Source organism: Dryobates pubescens, chromosome 8, assembly GCF_014839835.1.
Source record: "Dryobates pubescens isolate bDryPub1 chromosome 8, bDryPub1.pri, whole genome shotgun sequence".
In the NCBI taxonomy this organism is placed as follows: Eukaryota; Metazoa; Chordata; class Aves; order Piciformes; family Picidae; genus Dryobates; species Dryobates pubescens.
In genome coordinates this window covers 23,727,179-23,746,100 of record NC_071619.1, presented here as the reverse complement: position 1 = coordinate 23,746,100, position 18,922 = coordinate 23,727,179, and positions in this window count along the sequence as shown.

Below are 18,922 nucleotides of genomic sequence, written 5' to 3'. Positions count from 1 at the left end.
TCGCCACGTCAGCTGTCCCGGATTTCGGGCAGTGCCTCCGTCAGCCCAGGCCCGGTGCCGAGGCCGAGAAGGAGGCGGCGTGCCTCGGGGACCAGCTGTGGCAGGACCTGCGGAGCAGCTGCCAGGGGCCTGTGCAGGGCAGCCTGAGCGGCCGTTGGCTGGAAACGAATCGGCAAGTTCCGCAAAACAGGTTTGGCAACACGACGGTTTCCAGTGAGAGGTCCCTTTCATAAAAGGACAAAGCAAACGGAAAAAAAGGAACTCCACCCATCACAAAGGCAGCCTAGGCTTTCCCCTGCGTACGTAGTGTCCTGAGGGACTGGTGACACTTGAGCAGCAAAACCAAATCAAGGAAGTTACAGTCCAAGTCAAGGTTCAGTGAATCACCAGATTTAAACCCCAAAACTGATTGTTTTCATCAGGAATTCGTAAAACGTTCAGAAAAGGCGTTTTCCAAGCATGGTGGAGCAGAACCCCCCCTTGTGTTGTATATAATGTAAATTTCCTCCAGTAAAATCCTACAGTAATGTAAAAGGAAGAAGCTGTTTCATGTTCATTTTTTCTAATACAAGCAGTACTAGCTAAATGCTTCAATAAATTTTTTCCTACACACATTCTTTAAAGATGAGTGAAGTTGCTCACATGGAAGCATTTAGAGAGGCACAATAACAAAAATAAAAAGGCCTTTCTTTTGCCAAGACACTCACCAAAGTAACATTGCAGACTGAATCACAGCATTATATAGTTTAGGCAGGGAATAATCTCTTTCCTACAAGCTGGGATTTTTGTGAACAGAGTCTTAGAACTTCCTTTCCAACACTTGCTTCCTTCATATGTACACTTTGTTAACAGGTGATGTGATTTAGAACTAAACTGATTTTGAGGAATTTGTTCATGCTTCTTAACACTTATGTCCTGTTCACTCACCAACTCCTTTCAGTGCAGGAACTGTTTTTTTTTCTCCTTTCATACAGCTTCAACAGACCATTGTGGCCAATCATTGGAATACGACGACTACGATGGAACTAAAGAAAGAAATCCCTTTTTCCTCCCTCATTAAAATGTTAAATGGCACCCCAGAGGCCAGGGCTTCACCAATGGAAAATGGCTAAACTTAAAGTAGTCCAAAGCATGTAAATAATATGTGTATTTCAGTTTAAGAATGGCTTGTGGTTTAGCATAAATTGCAAGTTTATTCCCAGCTGATCTTAAGCCTCACCAATAAAGGAACTTCTGATTGATTAATAGGCAAACCTAAACATCAGCATAGGTTTTGATGGAGAGTTCATTCTGATGTTCACTATGCAGATGAAAAAAAGTGCCTACAGAGTCACTCATATGCAAAGAAGGCCAGGGATCATTGTGCTTTCTGTGCTGGTAGAGCTCTTCTTGGGACTTAATTTGTCTGACTTGTACCAGCTGAAAGGGGCAAAGTTAACTTTAACGGGACAGTTTTGTAAATCAGAGTAATTTTGACTGAAACATGTTAGGGGCCATTCAGAGGAGCTGCCAATCTCATCTAATAAAGGCACAGTAGCCTCTACAAAGGGTTACTTCTTCCAGCAGGATTTGGAAAATAACACATTTCTGCAACATAAGTACTGCTGTTTTCTCATGTAGAAAACCCCTTTGAGTATCATGGTTAGGCTGGAAGGAATCTATGAGGAGGTTTGCTGCAACTAGCCCAGTATTTACTCTAGGCCTGGTTGTGCTGATTTTGAAGTCAATTGCAGTGCTCTGTGGATTTTACTGAAGTCCAGGTTGGCTCACTTCTAGCTTCTTTGGTAACACAGCCACTGACACTGGAGAAACAGAGGAATTCATAGAAGTCCCACACGTTTGACACTGCAAACCCAGAAACTGGGCTATCTATGGCAGCATATGGAATATTTTTCTGACAAGGAAATCTTGTATGCAAACCTTGCTATCTGCTATTTGCAGACAGGCAGGGAGTGAGGCATTTGCATAACTTAGCCAATTTCTGGCAATTTTTCCACTGGAATGATAACCTCCAAGTCCTCACATTTTGGGAACTTTAGCTGAAGCAAATCCAGCAGGGCTAGATTCAGCCAGGCCTATTTGTCTCCAATGCCTGAACCAAAGTACTGTTAACTCAGAGTGGGTGTACCCATCACACTCCACCCCATGACTATAGTCAATGCACTTAACTTCAGAGTGGTGGTACAATCACCTCTTGCCTCTGTGCTACAGATACAAGACAATAATAGCCATCATGTTATCTACTGAAGGCTTAAGTGATAAATACAAAATGTAAAAGGGTTAAAATAGCTTTATATAATGAGCAGCAAGTTATTCTGTACATTTCACCATGAGATATACTGATTGGGCCAAAACCCAAACTCAAATATATGAAAAGACAGTAAGAACAATACCAATCACCCAAAGCAGATGTTATAACCATAGGATGTAATGTGCTGTTCAATACACCTGTTGCTGTTGGAGACCATTCTAATAGCTTTTTTCCACCAGTGGTGCTCCCCATCCTTCTTCACTCTTTCTATTATATGATGTATTTATTGCCTATAGTGTTGCACAGTTTAATGTAGTTTTGCTTTGCTGTTGTGTCTTTTGTTATAAGGCTCATATGTCTTCATGTTGCAGGAGCTTGTGAAGCAGCACCAAGTGACCTGAGCTAGATTGTATGGTCCTGCTCTTGCAGGGGGTTGGACTTGATGATCTCTTTGGGTCCCTTCCAGCCTCTGACATCCTGTGATCCTGAGTTCATTCCAATGGAGGAGGTTAGTGCAGTAATAGTCAGGACTGCAGCAGTAAGAGAGGTGTTTGACTTTTTCTGTAGTCTATGGCTAGGCGCCATCTCCTGTCTGTTTTTTTAACTGACCACACAGGGAATTCTACGGGGAGTGCATTCAGGAAGCAATGTGTCTTTTTAATAAGTTGGCGATGACCACAGCAATAGCCATCTGGGTCAGAGGTGGGATGCTGAGGTGGGTCCCAGGCACCATGGGTGCAGCTCACAAGCAAATTACACCAGTTCACAGTCACCCTTCTGCACAAGTTCTTCTGATTATTCCTGCTCGCCTCTAGCTATTTATCATGGTGTCTCCAGCCTCCTGGAAGCTGTTCTTCAACCTTCAGCCTTAGAAAGTCCAACTGTCAAAGTCACAGATCTGTGCCTCCACAATCATCAGTCATTGAACCCACCATTCTGCTGCCTACACCGATTTTTCTTGTAGATGAATTATTAGAAGTATCATTGTGGGGTTAACCAGGTTATTTTATTAAACAGTGCTTAAATGATGATTGAATGGTGATTAAATTATAATTATTAAACCATAATTAAACAGTAATCAAACTAAATGGTGGTCAAACAATCTACTGTCACAGGGGAGGTTTAGACTGCTTAACCACTGCCAAAGCTAGCAGCAAAATTGGTTTTATTGAAGTAAGATGTTGCAAGATTGAGGCTTAACAAAGTCTGATGGCAAGGTTCAATCTATTACTACACAGAGGACATAACAATGATTCAAAGTTACCAGTACAAGATCTTAATGCCCTTAACTTAGGTGAAATATCAGTCACTTATCAAAGAGCTGCAGGTGGTAAGGGCTCTCTCAACCTTGAGAAATAACCTTGAGAGGTGTCCCAGTTCAGGAGTAGATCACCACCATGCAGCCAACTGCTGAGCAAGAAAAGCTCAAAAAAGGCTCACTCAGGCTATCATAATTATGGAATAAAATGTTTGGCTCATAGTCAAATTACATGTGATGGAAAACGTATGCATGAGACTCCTTGTACCCACAACTTGCTTTTTCCTTTGGAAGAACCAGCTGCTATTCATGTGTTAATCACATATTTGGTCTTTCAGTTTCCAGGCTCCTATACATCAAGGCTCACCATGTCACCCTGTTTCTGGGTGGGTTTTCAAAGAACAGGTTAGAACTAGAGAAGGTCATGGCCTGCTCACAACCTAAAGGTTTACATCTTCTGAGGCTTGACCCAAGCTGCTACTGGTTTCATCAAGGAGTCAGATGCATTCGCCACATCTACTACTTACTATATTTCTAATAATTAATCTAGCTTGTATACAATATGCTTTATATCTAATAAAAAATGTCACTTACCATGAGAGACATTGCTGTTCAAGTACACTTCACCACCATGCAGCCCACAGCCATGCAGGAGAGCTCAACAGGCTGTGGGAGCTACCAATGTTTGTAGTGTAAAGTGCTTGACTTGTAATCAAACTCCCCTTTAGTATACGTGTGGGTAGTTTCATCTGATGGCAGCTCAGGCTGGTACTATTAACACCTGGTAAGATATGATGTAAATTCCTTAGGTTCCTGAGAAGATATATCTTGGCAGATTTTCAAGGCTTCCACTGCAGGGCTAGATTCAGCTTGGCCTATTTGTGATTCCTGAACCAAAATACTGTTAACTCAGAGTGGGTGCACCCAACACACCACACACTTTGGGAAACAATTTTAGAAAAGAAATATCTCAATTTTTATATCCTTTTGCCTCCTATGGTATTATTTCTTACTATTGTCTTAAAAAAATGTTTCTATGATTACCTCCTCTTTACTTTCTCATCACTTTCCATTTCTAATGGAAAAAAAAAGAGGGGATTTGGAGTCACTCTTAAAGCTCTGTTTAGCCTTGATTCTGGCCTTGACACCTTACAGCTCCTCCTATCAGGCCATGCATCTACAGCTTTTCACCTTTACTGTACTATTGACTAGATCTGAACCTCTAGACTTCCCCTCTCTTCTGCTTTTCTCACCTTTAAATCTTATGTTAGGATACACCATATTTAACTATCCTTCTATTCCTTCATCTACTATTTGTCCCACTTTCTTATGACTACTTAGCGAACATCAGGGTCTGGGTAAAATTATCTTGCTGTTGGCCTAATATGTGACTTCAGCCTGTCCGTGCTTCAGATTTCCCTCCCTAAAACTGGAGATAAATAGAATTTTTCTATTGTCAGTGTGAGGATAAAAAGCTACATATTCAATTATTCTTTGTAATTACTAGTCAAAATTGAAAGTCTTCATTAAAAAAAAAAACAACAAACAACATTCCAAAGACTACTAAAACACAGTTCAAACTGTAGGTAAAAGTGTAACTTGTCAGACTTTCTGTCCATTGAATCTAATGCCTGGAAAGGTCATCTGTGCACAGTAAGCTCTGAGGGCCTGCTTCACCTCAGTAGTGATATGGGTGAGCACCACCTCAAACCATGCCTCCAGCTGCAGCAGCATACTGCTGTGGTAAAATATTTCTGTGGGGCACAACTCTTGGGACATAATAAACTAGGGCTTATACACAGAAGCAGCATAATTTTCCCATGACTCAGCTCTGACTCACCCAGGAGACTTTTCCACATTCACGAAAAAAACATGTCATTCATGCCATCTTTAGCACAGCTGAAATTTTACCCAAGATTACTCAAAATATTCTCCAGCCATTAAGAAATGCAAGCATTGAAAGACTGCCTTTCATAGATGTCCCAGCCCCCCAGGTAAGCACCCTAACCACAGACTAAGGATGAGAACCTGAGAGAGCTGGATGACACAATTTTTAACTGAAACTGAATAAAATCAGTGTTATGTTCTCTGTATTGACAACAATGAGGCAGTGTTTGTATAAAGGGAAGAAGGTAAATTCAGAGTTTTGTCCAACAAACATTGCCTGCTTAGCTGATACTTTGCATCAGTAAATTCCTTGCCTTTCAGTTGCAGGGAGTGAGAGTTTCCCTGTGGCAACAAGCAGCACAGCCACAGAATGTTGGATGGCAGTGCCATGTCACCCAGGTCCATTCTACAGCTTCCCCCAGGGTCCCAATAGTGGCCTTTTACTGCAGCTCTGTGCATGGAGCCAGGGGAATATGTGCAAATCAGGTGTGATGGTAATTCACCCTGGCCAAGGAATTCTCTTTTTCCTTCTTTCTCCAACTCAGCTAGTCCTAGATGGTTACAACTGACGTCAGGCACATTTTTGTTTATTTAGTTGTTTGGGGGGTGGGTTGCTGGCTGGTTGGTTTGTGGTTTTGGGTTTTTTTGTTGTTGTTTGGGGTTTTGTTGGGGGGTTTTGTTTGTTTATGGTTTTGTTTGTTTGGGTTTGTTTTGCTTTTTCTTTTGCACCACTCACCCTTACTTTAAGCCCTGCAAAACTCCTTTGATTGAAGCTGTAAGGGATGGAGCATCATTGTATCCTAAATGAGAGTTGAATTTTCATGCTTAGGAGTAACATAAAAAAACACCAACCTGTTTTACAAAGCAACAGTCATCAGCAAAAGCTGTTATCTGAGTTGGCAATGACGTGCTGACACGTAAGATTCAGACCTTCAGTCGGTCAAAATACTTTTCATGGTGGATCAGAGACCTCTCCTGGAAACAGGAAAGACATTTTGTCTTTTTAAGTAGTTGTGCTATTTCACCTCCCCACATAATTAACAGCCACAAATATAAGCCACTAACATTCCTACTTTCTTCAATTTTAATTTAATCCTAAAGCAGGGAATGAAAAATGTGTAAAGTGAAAAAATTATGTGTGATGCTCAGATGTAAACAGACCAGAATGATGGAGGTGTCAAAGTTTACAGTTCAGTTACAGATTGTGGCTAGTTGGCATTGTTTGTTAAATCTCAACTGTGTTGATCAGTTTCTGAGGAAGGCTTAAAAAAATTCAGGTATCTCAGGAAGGTATATACAACACAATTACCTTATAGTTACACATAGATTTACCAACAGAGGGAGTCCTTTTACTGCCTATCAAAACTATTGCAGCAAATACTGAGAGAGGTTTCAAATGATGAACTGTGTCCCTGCTGTGCGACTATCATTGCGCTAATAGCAAGAATGAAGAAGGTTTGCAAAATAAAGTCACCTCAGGGTATTTAGCAGATCAAAACATGGGGTAATACCGGCCATCCAATCACTAGAAGTGCACTGGAAAATTCAAGTGGCCGTTTGTGTCATTGCAACAATTGTATCCATGGACACAGCTATGAAACACCTATGAGGATAATTACTTTTAAATACATTGAGAATAATTACACCAGATAACTATATAGTTCCCCTCTGTTAGCAAGCCAATGTTTAACTGACTAACCACAACTGATGTTGTGGTTAGAGCTTGTTGAACAGCAGCTATTCAGTTAACCCCTGCTGCAGTTTGAAAAAACACAAACCCAAATCCAGTAAGTTTCTTCTACACTGTAATTTCATTAAATATTGTGCAATTCTAATCACAGTGGAACTAAATTGTATCCAGTAAGACCCTTCCCAACTTCATTTACTCTTTCATCACAATACTAACCAAACTTTCTTTTGAATTATGAAAATTTAATTTAGTATTTTGGAACCATTGTTCAGATCACTATTTTCTCTGCTATGTTAAGTGGCCAGTTCCCCTCTAATTGGTGGGAAGATTTCAATAGCTGATCCAGTGATTATATGAATTATGTTCTGGATTAGCTTGCACTCAGTGTCTCAGTGCATTGAAGGAAGACAAAATTAAGCAGAAATAACTTTTATACTTACTACATCAAAGTAAACTCTTTACAAATACAATATATTCCCAGCGCTAGCAGAGGTCTGTGGAACTATTAAGTTCCACAGCTATTAAGCAAACCAACAACTAAGGAGCAATCATGTTTACTTGCCTAGAGGTATGGTGACTTAGTACCACAAGTACAAAGGAGGCTCAGAGGAGACCTCATTGCTGTCTACAACTACCTGAAGGGAGGTTGTAGTCAGGTGGGGGTTGGTCTCTTCTCCTGTGCAGCCAGCACCAGAACAAGAGGACACAGTCTCAAGCTGCACCAGGGGAGGTTTAGGCTGGATGTTAGGAAGTTCTTCATAGAAAGAGTGATTGGCCATTGGAATGGGCTGCCCAGGGAGGTGGTGGAGTCACCATCACTGGAGGTGTTTAAGAAGAGACTAGATGGGGCGCTTGGTGCAATGGTTTAGTTGATTAGATAGTGTTGGATGATAGGTAGGACTTGATAATCTCAAAGGACTTTTCAAACCTGGTCTATTCCATTCCATTCCATTCCATTCCATTCCATTCCATTCCATTCCATTCCATTCCATTCCATTCTAAAATACAAGATTATGGTCACATCTGTGTGACAGTAGCTTCTCCCTTCTCACAGAAATGGGACATTTTTATAGCAGTTAAGATTTAAGTGTTCATGAGGCAGCTCCTAAATCTCTGGGGTTTTGTTCAGCTTGACCTTAACAACAACAAACAAAACCAATCCAAACAAAGCCAGAAAACCAGCATTGCCTGCCTCAGTCCCCTCCCCTCCTTTTGCTGAGATCTGGGTTTGCACTGGGATTCTAGCAGCAGTCCTAATCCCAACTAATTCCTTTCTGAAATAAGTTCATAATGGACAAAACAGTGCTGAGTAAACTTAAGAACTGAAACAAAACTGAATATAATTGTTGGTGTGAGTCAAATATGAGATTTTTCCCTTCTCTTTCAAATGACTAAAACTCTATGTTTTTCACTCCTTGTAAGCACTGCAAATGTATCAGTTTTGCAGGTTTTGGACATTTTAGATAAACATTCCAGCCTTTTAAGTGTTTACAGTCTAAACTGCAGAGCTAAATGTTTATGTTGCCCTGAATAAATTCAGCATTGTATGTAGCAGAAAGCCTGCTAAAATAATGTTGTTTCAGTGACTGGGTGAAGACACACACTATTGAAACCACCAAAATTTTCAAGGAATATATTAATACTAATCTTTAGATATTTAATACATCTCTATGTAGTAGGTTTTATAGTTGGAATATATAAAATGTACAAAGTTTACGTAGTTTCTAACTTTAAATCTATTCCCAGGCCTTTTGAAAATAATTAATGGTAACTAATAGTTTATATGAAACCTGTAAGGTCTCAAATAGCATATTCCTCCTATAATTCTTGTTTAATATCAAATAAACCTTGGCCTTATATTTTAAGAAACATGGCCTAAGATATTGCTAGGAACAGGATTTGGATCCTATTGTTATACCTGTGTGGGACAAGAGTGAAATGCCAGCTGGTTTTAAGAATGCCTTGTGTTCTGACAAGTGCAAAATTATATAGAGTGGAGAACTTGTCTGGTCCAGAAGAGATCATTTTTAGAGCAAAGTATCTGTTCTCAATCAAATCTCTGCTCAGTTTTAACTAATGCTTTAGGTTTTGTCTGCTCAGGTTAGTGTGAATCATGTCTCTCCCTTCTTATTATTTACATGTTTCTTACTCTTTGGGGACAGCAGTAGTATCTACTAGTGTGTAAATCTAGAAGTATGTCATACACTCCAAAACATATTCTGCTTGCAAAATGAACAGAAACTAGGGTATGAAGTTTGCTTCTGAAAAGAAAAATAAAAACCAACCCACAAAACCAAAACAACTACATGAAAAGAGTTGCATGGTGGTAGCAGCTTGCAGGCTGTGTTATTCATCACTCAGCTTCTCATGTAAAAAAGTTTCCATGTGAAAGCAATACAACATAGATAAGAATATTTCTTAACTTCCGTAGTTACCTTGTATGCTTCCATTTTCACTGTGAGATTTGGATGGATGTGTTTTCTGCAAGGTCAGTAGAGTTTGCCCTGGATCAACTCCTCTGGGGTTCATACCATTACACATTTCCTGTTTTGCACATGACAACACAGTAAGCTTTTTCAAAGGCACAATCTGTGTGTATAAGCCTTCTGAGCTGATTTACTACTGTACTACTGCAACTGAGTCAGACAGTACAAAGCTGAAGGAAAGCACTCTTGAGTGAAACCTGTCATTTTTCCTATGGAGTCCTTCAGAACCTGAACTTAGGTCTACAGTTGAAACAAGTGGAAATCAAAGAATGATCACCTCAGGATTTAAACTGGTGTTTCAAGTCCCTAAATATAAAGTGATCAGATACAGCACTTTAGTTTTGTCTTTTGTCTATTGCTTAGTCAAGGCAGTTTTCATGGCATCATAGCAGGTCTACAAGTGCTTGCTGAATCTGGTAATAAAAAGTTAGCAGAAGCTCAGTACATACTCATCCTTTCTAGCAAACCCAGAGGTATTCAGGAAGCAGTTCCCAAACCACCTGTTAAAAACTCCTATCACTATTCCTTTTCCACAAATTGCTTCACCTATGTGCAAAAAGGCAGGCTACTCCTCACCCCATACAAGTTTCTGAAAGTTCTGAGTTATTTAGAGGTCAAACATGTCCAGTGATTTACCATAACTCTGTTTCTTTGCCATACTGCAGATAGTATTTTCAAAGGAACTAATGTCTTCAAGAGTTTTCTAGTAATATGTTGTATTTTTAAAGGATTTTTTTAAAAAGAGAAGGCAACAACAAAAGCATGGAAATTATAAAGAGGAAATGTAAAGGAAATTGTAAAGAAAATGACTGTTGAGAAACACAGTTTGGGTTGTTTTGGGTTTTTTTTAAACAGTTCAAGTGGAGATACATCCATCTGAAAGGCCTGATGGTGATCTATGAAAGTGTTGCAGGTGAGAGGGCTATATTTATACCTCAAGACTTGGCAAAGGTCTCACTTTTTATAAGACTGCTGGAATCACAGTTCAAATCAGGATTATCCATCTCTTATGTACATTTCTATTGCTGTCTGGCCACAGAGCATCTTAAAGATGATAAATCATCTGAATTTGCCAGGTTTGTCCTGGTATAGAATGTGATCTTGAAATATAGCTGTGCTCCAGAAGTGAGACTGAATTATAAAGCAGGACTTCTGACTAACTGATAGAATCTGATAGTCCTCACAATTTGCATCGTTATGCATAATTAATAACTCTTTCCTATGAGAAAACTCTTGCAGTACAGAGGACAGAACAGCAGGAAGGGATGAAGGCAGCCATCAATTGTGGGAGCTACAGCCCCCACCATCAGCAGGGAGTCCCAGTCATACAGACACTGAGGCAAAGGATGCTCTCTCCCATCCCTCCCGGATCTTTTCTGTGTTATCATTGCTCCATCAGGAAAGGAGGACATAGACAAAGCTCTTTCAGAAACAGTGCATCTTCCTCTAGGACATTGCTCTCCAAACTCAATGTTTGGGTTATTGATTGAAAACAAGAATTTAAGAAAAATAATTAGAAACATCATTTCACAGTATCACAGTATAACTAAGGTTGGAAGAGACCCCAAGGATCATCGAGTCCAACCTGTCTCCACAGACCTCATAACTAGACCATGGCACCAAGGTCCACGTCCAATCTCCTCTTGAACACCTCCAGGGACGGTGACTCCACCACCTCCCTGGGCAGCCCATTCCAATGATGAACGACTCGCTCAGTGAAGAACTTTCTCCTCACTTCAAGTCTAAACCTCCCCTGGCGCAGCTTGAGACTGTGTCCCCTTGTTCTGGTGCTGGTTGCCTGGGAGAAGAGACCAACCCCTTCCTGGCTACAACCACCTTTCAGGTAGTTGTAGAGGGCAATGAGGTCACCCCTGAGCCTTCTCTTCTCCAGGCTAAACAATCCCAGCTCCCTCAGCCTCTCCTCACAGGGCTTGTGCTCAAGGCCTCTCACCAGCCTTGTTGCCTTGTTTCCTTCTGGCATTTCCAAGGACCCTAGCATCAGAAAGCCACTAGCCTGTATGCAGCTTCAGATATGAACTATCTCACTTCATACATAATGGAAAACAGCTACAGGGAACAAGCAGATGCCTACTTGAATCCCTCATTGAGCTCTGTGCAGGGTGCTGAGTCTGCTTGTATGAAATTCAGTAAAGGACTGGAGATGAATTCTCTGTTCCCACAGCTGTTTGGTAGCATGCAAGATCCTAGCTGGTGAGCTCAGATCAATCCTCAACAGGCACATGCTCACCTCTTAAAATAGTACATTCTGGCAATAGGTTGTAAAAAGACCACAGATACACATGCTATGAAACCTAATTAACGTTGAAGCCCACATCATGGCCTGCCACTGCCAATGATGCATCATAAAGGAAGGTTTTACTCTCCAGCACTCTGACAGCTCAGCATAATGACTTTCCACCCCTGCAGTACACTGAAGAAATATATCAAAGAAGAGATTTTAATCTGTTTTTCCATAGTGAAGTATTTTTTACAGGAGTGACATCATAGATGAGAGAAAGGGAGAAGAAATATCATTGATTTTCCTAGTCGTATTCCATGCCAAAACAAGACTGATCCCAACTGTACATTTACTCATGTTCCAGCCAAATTACTGTTGTATCTGAAAATGTGGTTCCTGCTGTCTCCATCTTTACAGTCTAACAGAGTTTACCATCAGCAGATTTCCCTTTCCTGACTACAGTCTCTTAGTCTCTATTAAACCACCATTTAATTACTCACTTCACTCACTAATGTTTGTGTACATCAAGTATTTGCTAGCATTTACCTTGAATTCTCTGCTGGGAGACTTCATCTCTTGTAGGGTTTGAAAAAAATTATTTCCCTACTCATGACTCTACTAATGTGCTATATCAAGTACTAATTGAGTGCTTAATCTTTCCTCTGCATCTATTTTCTAGTCTGTCCATATTAACCACATAGAGTAACTGGGTAGAGAATATCAATTCAATGACCACTTTTGATCACTACCTTCTGTGCCTCCAACCCCAAGTTTATACCAGATATATTTCATTGCCAGAATATTGAATAAACATATTTAAGCTAGGGCATTATTGCCATTGTTCTGTGTTTTTAGTTTTCAATTATCCTTCCATAAAAGAATGATGGCATAAAAGCTGCAATGATCCATGGCAAATCATACCTGTTCATTTCTTACTCAAGCATCTTATTTTTCATCTCACTCTAACATTTACAGTTTCCTCTTAGTCTGGTATTATCATAATATTTTACTAATATTCTGCTCCTGTTTTCTTTTACAGTAGGCCCATGATATACTTTAAAATAATGTTGGGTTTTTTTAAATAAAAAATAAATTGGTTCATCTATGCACAGAAGATTAAAAAAAACAACCAAAAACAAACAAAAAAACCCCACAACCCAAAACCAGAATAAACATTTGTTCACTGTTATCTCCCACTATACCTTGTATTTACACTCTATTGCTTCTAACTCTGAGTTCAGCTCTAGATGTATTGTACTCCAAGATTTTAAAATTTGTTTGAAGCTTATCAAATTAAATTCTACAGACCTAGGAGTGGAAGCTTAAGAAACCATTTACTTACCATTTGTCTCAAATTAGACACTCAATTCTACCTCTATGACCAGAAATAGCAGAGTAAAACAACTTCATTTTTGAAATCTCTTTTCCACAATCTGCAAGGGGAAAAAGGCTTTAGTAATGCAGTTAAGTTTCTGGATACAAGTTATCAACAGGAATTACTTACATCCTTTATTGATATATAGAGTAAGACTCTATTTTTAAAACTGTCTAGTATCCATACTAGATACAAGTGTCTAACAGGTAATAATAATAGACCAAATCACACAAAATCCAAGCTGAGTTTTGTGGGTAAGAGGACTTCCTTCATAATATTCTGCAAAGCAATTCTTGATGTTTTTGAAGAAAATTACATACAAAATCCACTTGAATTTCTAGTCAGAAAAGGCCCAGTGAAGTAGGGGAGATCTCCCCTCAAGATAACCCTTTAGCAAGTCTCCCTTGGAAACTGAATATCCAAAGGGATAGGAATAAAGCATCAGGGAACGCATGCTTAGAAAAAGAGCAAATTAATAGAATAGAATAGAATAGAATAGAATAGAATAGAATAGAATAGAATAGAATAGAATAGAATAGAATAGAATAGAATAGAATAGAATAGAATAGAATAAACCAGGTTGGAAAATACCTTTGAGATCATTGAGTCCAACACTATCTAATCAACTAAACCATGGCACCAAGTCCCCCATCCAGTCTCTTCCTAAACACCTCCAGTGATGGTGACTTCACCACCTCCCTGGGCAGCCCATTCCAATGGCCAATCACTCTTTCTATGAAGAACTTCTTCCTAACATCCAGCCTAAACCTCCCCTGGTGCAGCTTGAGACTGTGCCCCCACCTGGCTACAACCTCCCTTCAGGTAGTTGTAGACAGCAATATATAGCACTAGCCAATGTAACTGTGATGCATTTCTGCTTGTGAGGCATCTTGGAAGTTGCAAGGGAGTAGTATTAACTTAAAAACAAACAAACAAACCAACCCCCTCTAATTCAGTGCCTAATTCAGTGTGTGTAATTTTAACCTCTGCTGAATGACCAGCTGAATGCAATGAAACAAGGACAAGCTAAGAGAAGTCACAGGAGATTTATGCAGGATTTTGAGCAAGGTTCTAACAACTCCACTTCCAAAGTCAAGTGAGCTCTTACTAATCCTATCCTTAATAAATTATCATTGAAATTGATACATCTACTGGTCCTATTACTGGTTAGGTACAAAAGCCACTTTATATAGGTAATAATTCCACAAGCATCAAGGTTTCCATTCAAAAAGTGATCTAGTGTCCGCAGTTCAACACCAGGGCACAGGACTTTTGGCAGGAAAAAAAATAAATAATCTTAGTCCCCAGTTTAATTGCAATAAATTGGCAATTAACTGCTTAAAATGCTGTGTAAATCAAGGTTGAGGTTAAGGTGAAAGAGAGGACTTTAATCTCTGCTACAGTTTGACAGCAGGAAGACTCCTTTGGATCCTACAGATTTAGAAAGGCAGTTGACAGAAAATAAAACATTGTGTGGTTTTCTATGAGGCTTCTGTGAGAAGCAACAAAAGTTGTCCTTTCTGAGAAATGTACTCAGAATGAGACTATCTCCTGCTGGATAGATTGGACAAAGAACTGAAACTGCCAAGAGCTGAGGAAAGCTGCCAAAAGAAAAGGAAGAAAATTAAGCTACAGAAAGCACTAACATTTTATCAACAAAATCTTCAGGGTAGGGAACAGCAGACTTACAAATACCAACAGTCATCATACCTAGAACACTGAAACAGGAGAGAGGCAGAAATTCCAGTCGTGAAGTGTAGTAAAAGACTTTAAATAAGAAATGAGGAGATCACATTACTATCAAAATGTTGAGTTTCTGAAAGGACCCAGATAGAGAATAAAACAAACAGTTACAATCCTCTAACCCCTTTTAACACTATTAGCAGTAAAAAAATGTAACATATGAACTGGAGTTAGCCTGAAAGCACCCTTATGGATTACCACCTGTAAACTGCAGGAAACAGGCTTAGACTTCACTTGGTAAAGTGTGAAGTCTACATATCAGACTACAGACACTTTCAGATAACATTTTGCTGCAAGTCGTCAATAGACTAGAGACTTTGTTATTTCCTGGATTAAAATAGAATTTGTATCGATAGTGGCATGAAAGCAACCAAGACAAAGCTGTTAAAACTCCTATGCAGCTACTCAATTCTTATGACTTCAAAAGTAAAATGAATTTGTTTTTCTCCACATTTGAGGTAGGTAGAAAGATGTCAGAAAGCTACCATCATATTCCTAAAGTTTCCAGAAAACAAAACCAATGACATGGTACTGGTGAAGCAAAAGAATATTTACGTTCTGTCCTCAAATAAACTGTAACTTTCCTTCATTCCAAGCAGGCATTTTCACATATACTTTTATAGAAGGTTGGGAAGGAATTTCAAAGAAATATCTTTAGGGTTTTTTTCCTACCCTCATGTAATCAGGCCTGACTTTAACGACAAGTTACACCTGACTGGAAACTGAGCTGCTGCATTACTGCCACAGAGAAATTAGATATTACTAAAATTAAGAACATGGAGCCACATGCCAGGCTTTGCAGCATAGTTACTTCTCTCATTACAATCTTCAGCATATGCTTCTTCAGTAGTTACATGGAGTATGTGTCTATGCATTTGTGCATGCATATGCACTCTATATTCCAAATAAATGTGAACATTGTCATATATACCTGCTATTGTTGGTTCTGTTTTAGCCTTAGCTGCACATGACTGATAGTATTTGCATGATTAGTGAAAGCAGTCTCACGTAAGGATCTCTTGATCACCATTGTCTGTATAAATTATTATGAAAAACATACAGTAACTGGCATTGAACTCTGTGTGGCAGTAATGTACCAGCTCAGTCTGTACAGCCAAGGTTTAAAATATGTAGGAAATTAGGATCCTGTGAACTCTGAGGAAAAGAAACAACTCCTTAAACAAACTTAAAGAATGCATAATTTACCACAATGTAGGGTGATAACTGCATGACTAGCAAAAATTACCCTTCATCTGTCTGAGAACATATTAATGCTTGGTACAGTCTTAAAAATCTACATATATATTTGAGGTCATCCTGTCTGGCTTTGTAGGATCTTTTGGAACAGAGCTCTGCAATTTTCCACCCTAAGACATCCGATAGCTACACTAAAAATAGGCCCCATGGCAGTTCCTCTGTTGAGGATACACCTACTGGTATGTGTCATGCTGATCGTAGTTTACAGTCCTCTTGGACCCCTAAACTACTGCTGATTCCCTAGGGGCTGTAACAGAATGAGTTTCAGTGTGCTCTTTAAATGATCATTATTAAGTTATGCCCATAATAACCTACATTAGAAGTGTCTCTATTTTCTGTGCGTCTGGTATATGCAACTTACTTTGCTGACCATATGGTGGAGGGAAGGCAAATCAGCGAGCAGTGTGTGAAGATCTTAGCATTGTTTGCACAGCTATAGTATGATTTCCAGGCCTTTCATTACATTTTCCAATATTCCTCTCCCAGGCAGTTAAATACTCAACAAAAATCAACAAATTGATAATTTTTTAAGAGCCAACAGGTAGAAAAGCCAGACAAAGTCCTGCTTCTAAGAATATCCACTCAGACAGCTTAGAGCAATTGGAACTAGTCTCTCACTAGGGTTTTCCCTGAAAATCACCTCACCAACAGGGCTGCTCAGACATACAGTAGTATACACACTAGCACCTCAGGGGAGCCTTCCATAGTTAGCCTATGGTAGTTAGGAGCAATGGATGTTATTGCAGGAACGTTTCCCAGCAGCTTACATTTTGTATTGTGCTACATATACATCAAATAGTTGCATTCTGTGTGTAAGAAGTATCAAAAGATTATGTCAAAAAGAATAAAAATTATTGGAAAAGATTATGTGCAGCTTGATAACTTCTACTAATTTCTCCTTAATGGAAGTTTTATAGATTCAAGTCTGCTATTCTGTCTAAAACGGGTTTTTTTGGAAACAAAATCAAGATAGTCCAGTGTTAAAGGCCTAAGTTTCTGCACTGTAATTATAAGCTAGCACTTTCTAGTTTATTTACTGTTTGAAAATATATTCCTGCTTTTTTCAGCTGATAAAATAGAATTTCTGGAGCACGTAAACTGGTTAAAAACAAGTAATAATAATTTTAAAAATTCAGTTTTCATTAGTCTATCATCTTCTTATAGCCTAAAGATATTAAGACACTATATCCAAATTAGTCACTTGATCTCCAGTCATGCTTTTCTTTCTATTTATGGTGCAGTGCAATTATTGCTTAGATTAACTTTCCACATGGGAACTTACAGAACAACACAGTGAGACATGGAAAAGTCTAGCCTATTTCCTTCTTTCAAAGATAAGTTTGCAAAAATTGTCATATTGGAGAAACATGGAATCTGAACCCACCTCAAAATATGAACAGGAACCAAGCTAATCATATTGATCACAAGCTAAAATGCCATGAAATATAATATGCACCAAATGTGAGAAAGGAATGGAGTATGTAGGGTGAGGGGGAAGCATCTTGAAAAAAATGGGACCATGTTTGATAGCCTCTTGCCATAAGGTGCAGAATATCACCTCTCTACCCAGTGAGCCTTTTGTTACTGTTTTCCCACTTCTGGCTTCAAGCTGGAGTTGAAAAATGTTATCCATGTACGTGCTAATTCGGTCAGTTTATTCTCTAAGAGTTGCTTTGATTCAACATAAACATAGCAAAGTCAAAAGTTAACAACTGCACATACTGAAGTACATCATTCATCTTCCTATACTTCCATGCACTTCTTGCAGCTGTGCTATGCAATACATATTGTTATTACCTGGCTTTAAACTAGTAATATGGAGAAGGCCTGTCCTTAGCTTTGAGACTAAGGGTACAGAGAGATGGGGAAGAGAAGTATATCAATGTCATGAAATGATTCAGATTCTAGAGACTTTAACTTCAAGTTTTACTTTAACGTGGGTTTTTTTGAGAAGGCAGATGATGAACATTCCCATTTACCCTGATCCACTTAATTACCTGCAGAAAAAAAAATATCCTTCCTGCAAATCCAAAAAGGCATGCAAAGTTTTTATATTCAAAAGCAAGCAATGGAGTAAGACTGACAAATTCCTGTTAAAAGGCATTTGGAACCAATATAATCTTTCTGTGTGCTTCAGACAATCTGGATGTACAAACAAGAGCAGATGTGTTGCTTTTTAGCAGGAGAGTAATTCATCTCTAAATATGTTATTGCTGAGGTGAACTCTACCCATAGCAGAGATAGCGGACATCCATGTTTTAATGAGACCAGCTGAAGTGTGGAGAGAAAGGTATCAGAAAGGAAACATTTAAGAAATTAAAATAAAAAAACCTTTCAAATTGATTTTTTACTTAACAATAAAAGGCCTCAAACTATTTAATCTAGCAAAATGAAAAGGCCATGTGGTTAAGGACAAAAGAACTTCCACAGACAGAAAGCACTAATTAAAAAAACCCCAAATCTCTTTACCTGGAAAGGGAAGGAAGAAGAAGGTAAAAAAAAAACCACCGAAACTGGTAACTTCTAGCCCACTTTCAATGCAGAGAGTGATTAATCATTGGAGTTGATGCCCTACCTATTGCAGGGGTGTTTTTCAGATGAAGAAGATACTTCTAGTCAAAGATATTAGAAAGACTGTACAATTCTCGGCAAAATTCAATAGTTTACATACTAGAGTTGGTCAGAATAAACATTTCCATAAGCAAGCCTATGCCTTCTTTAAGTTCTGCGAAGAGT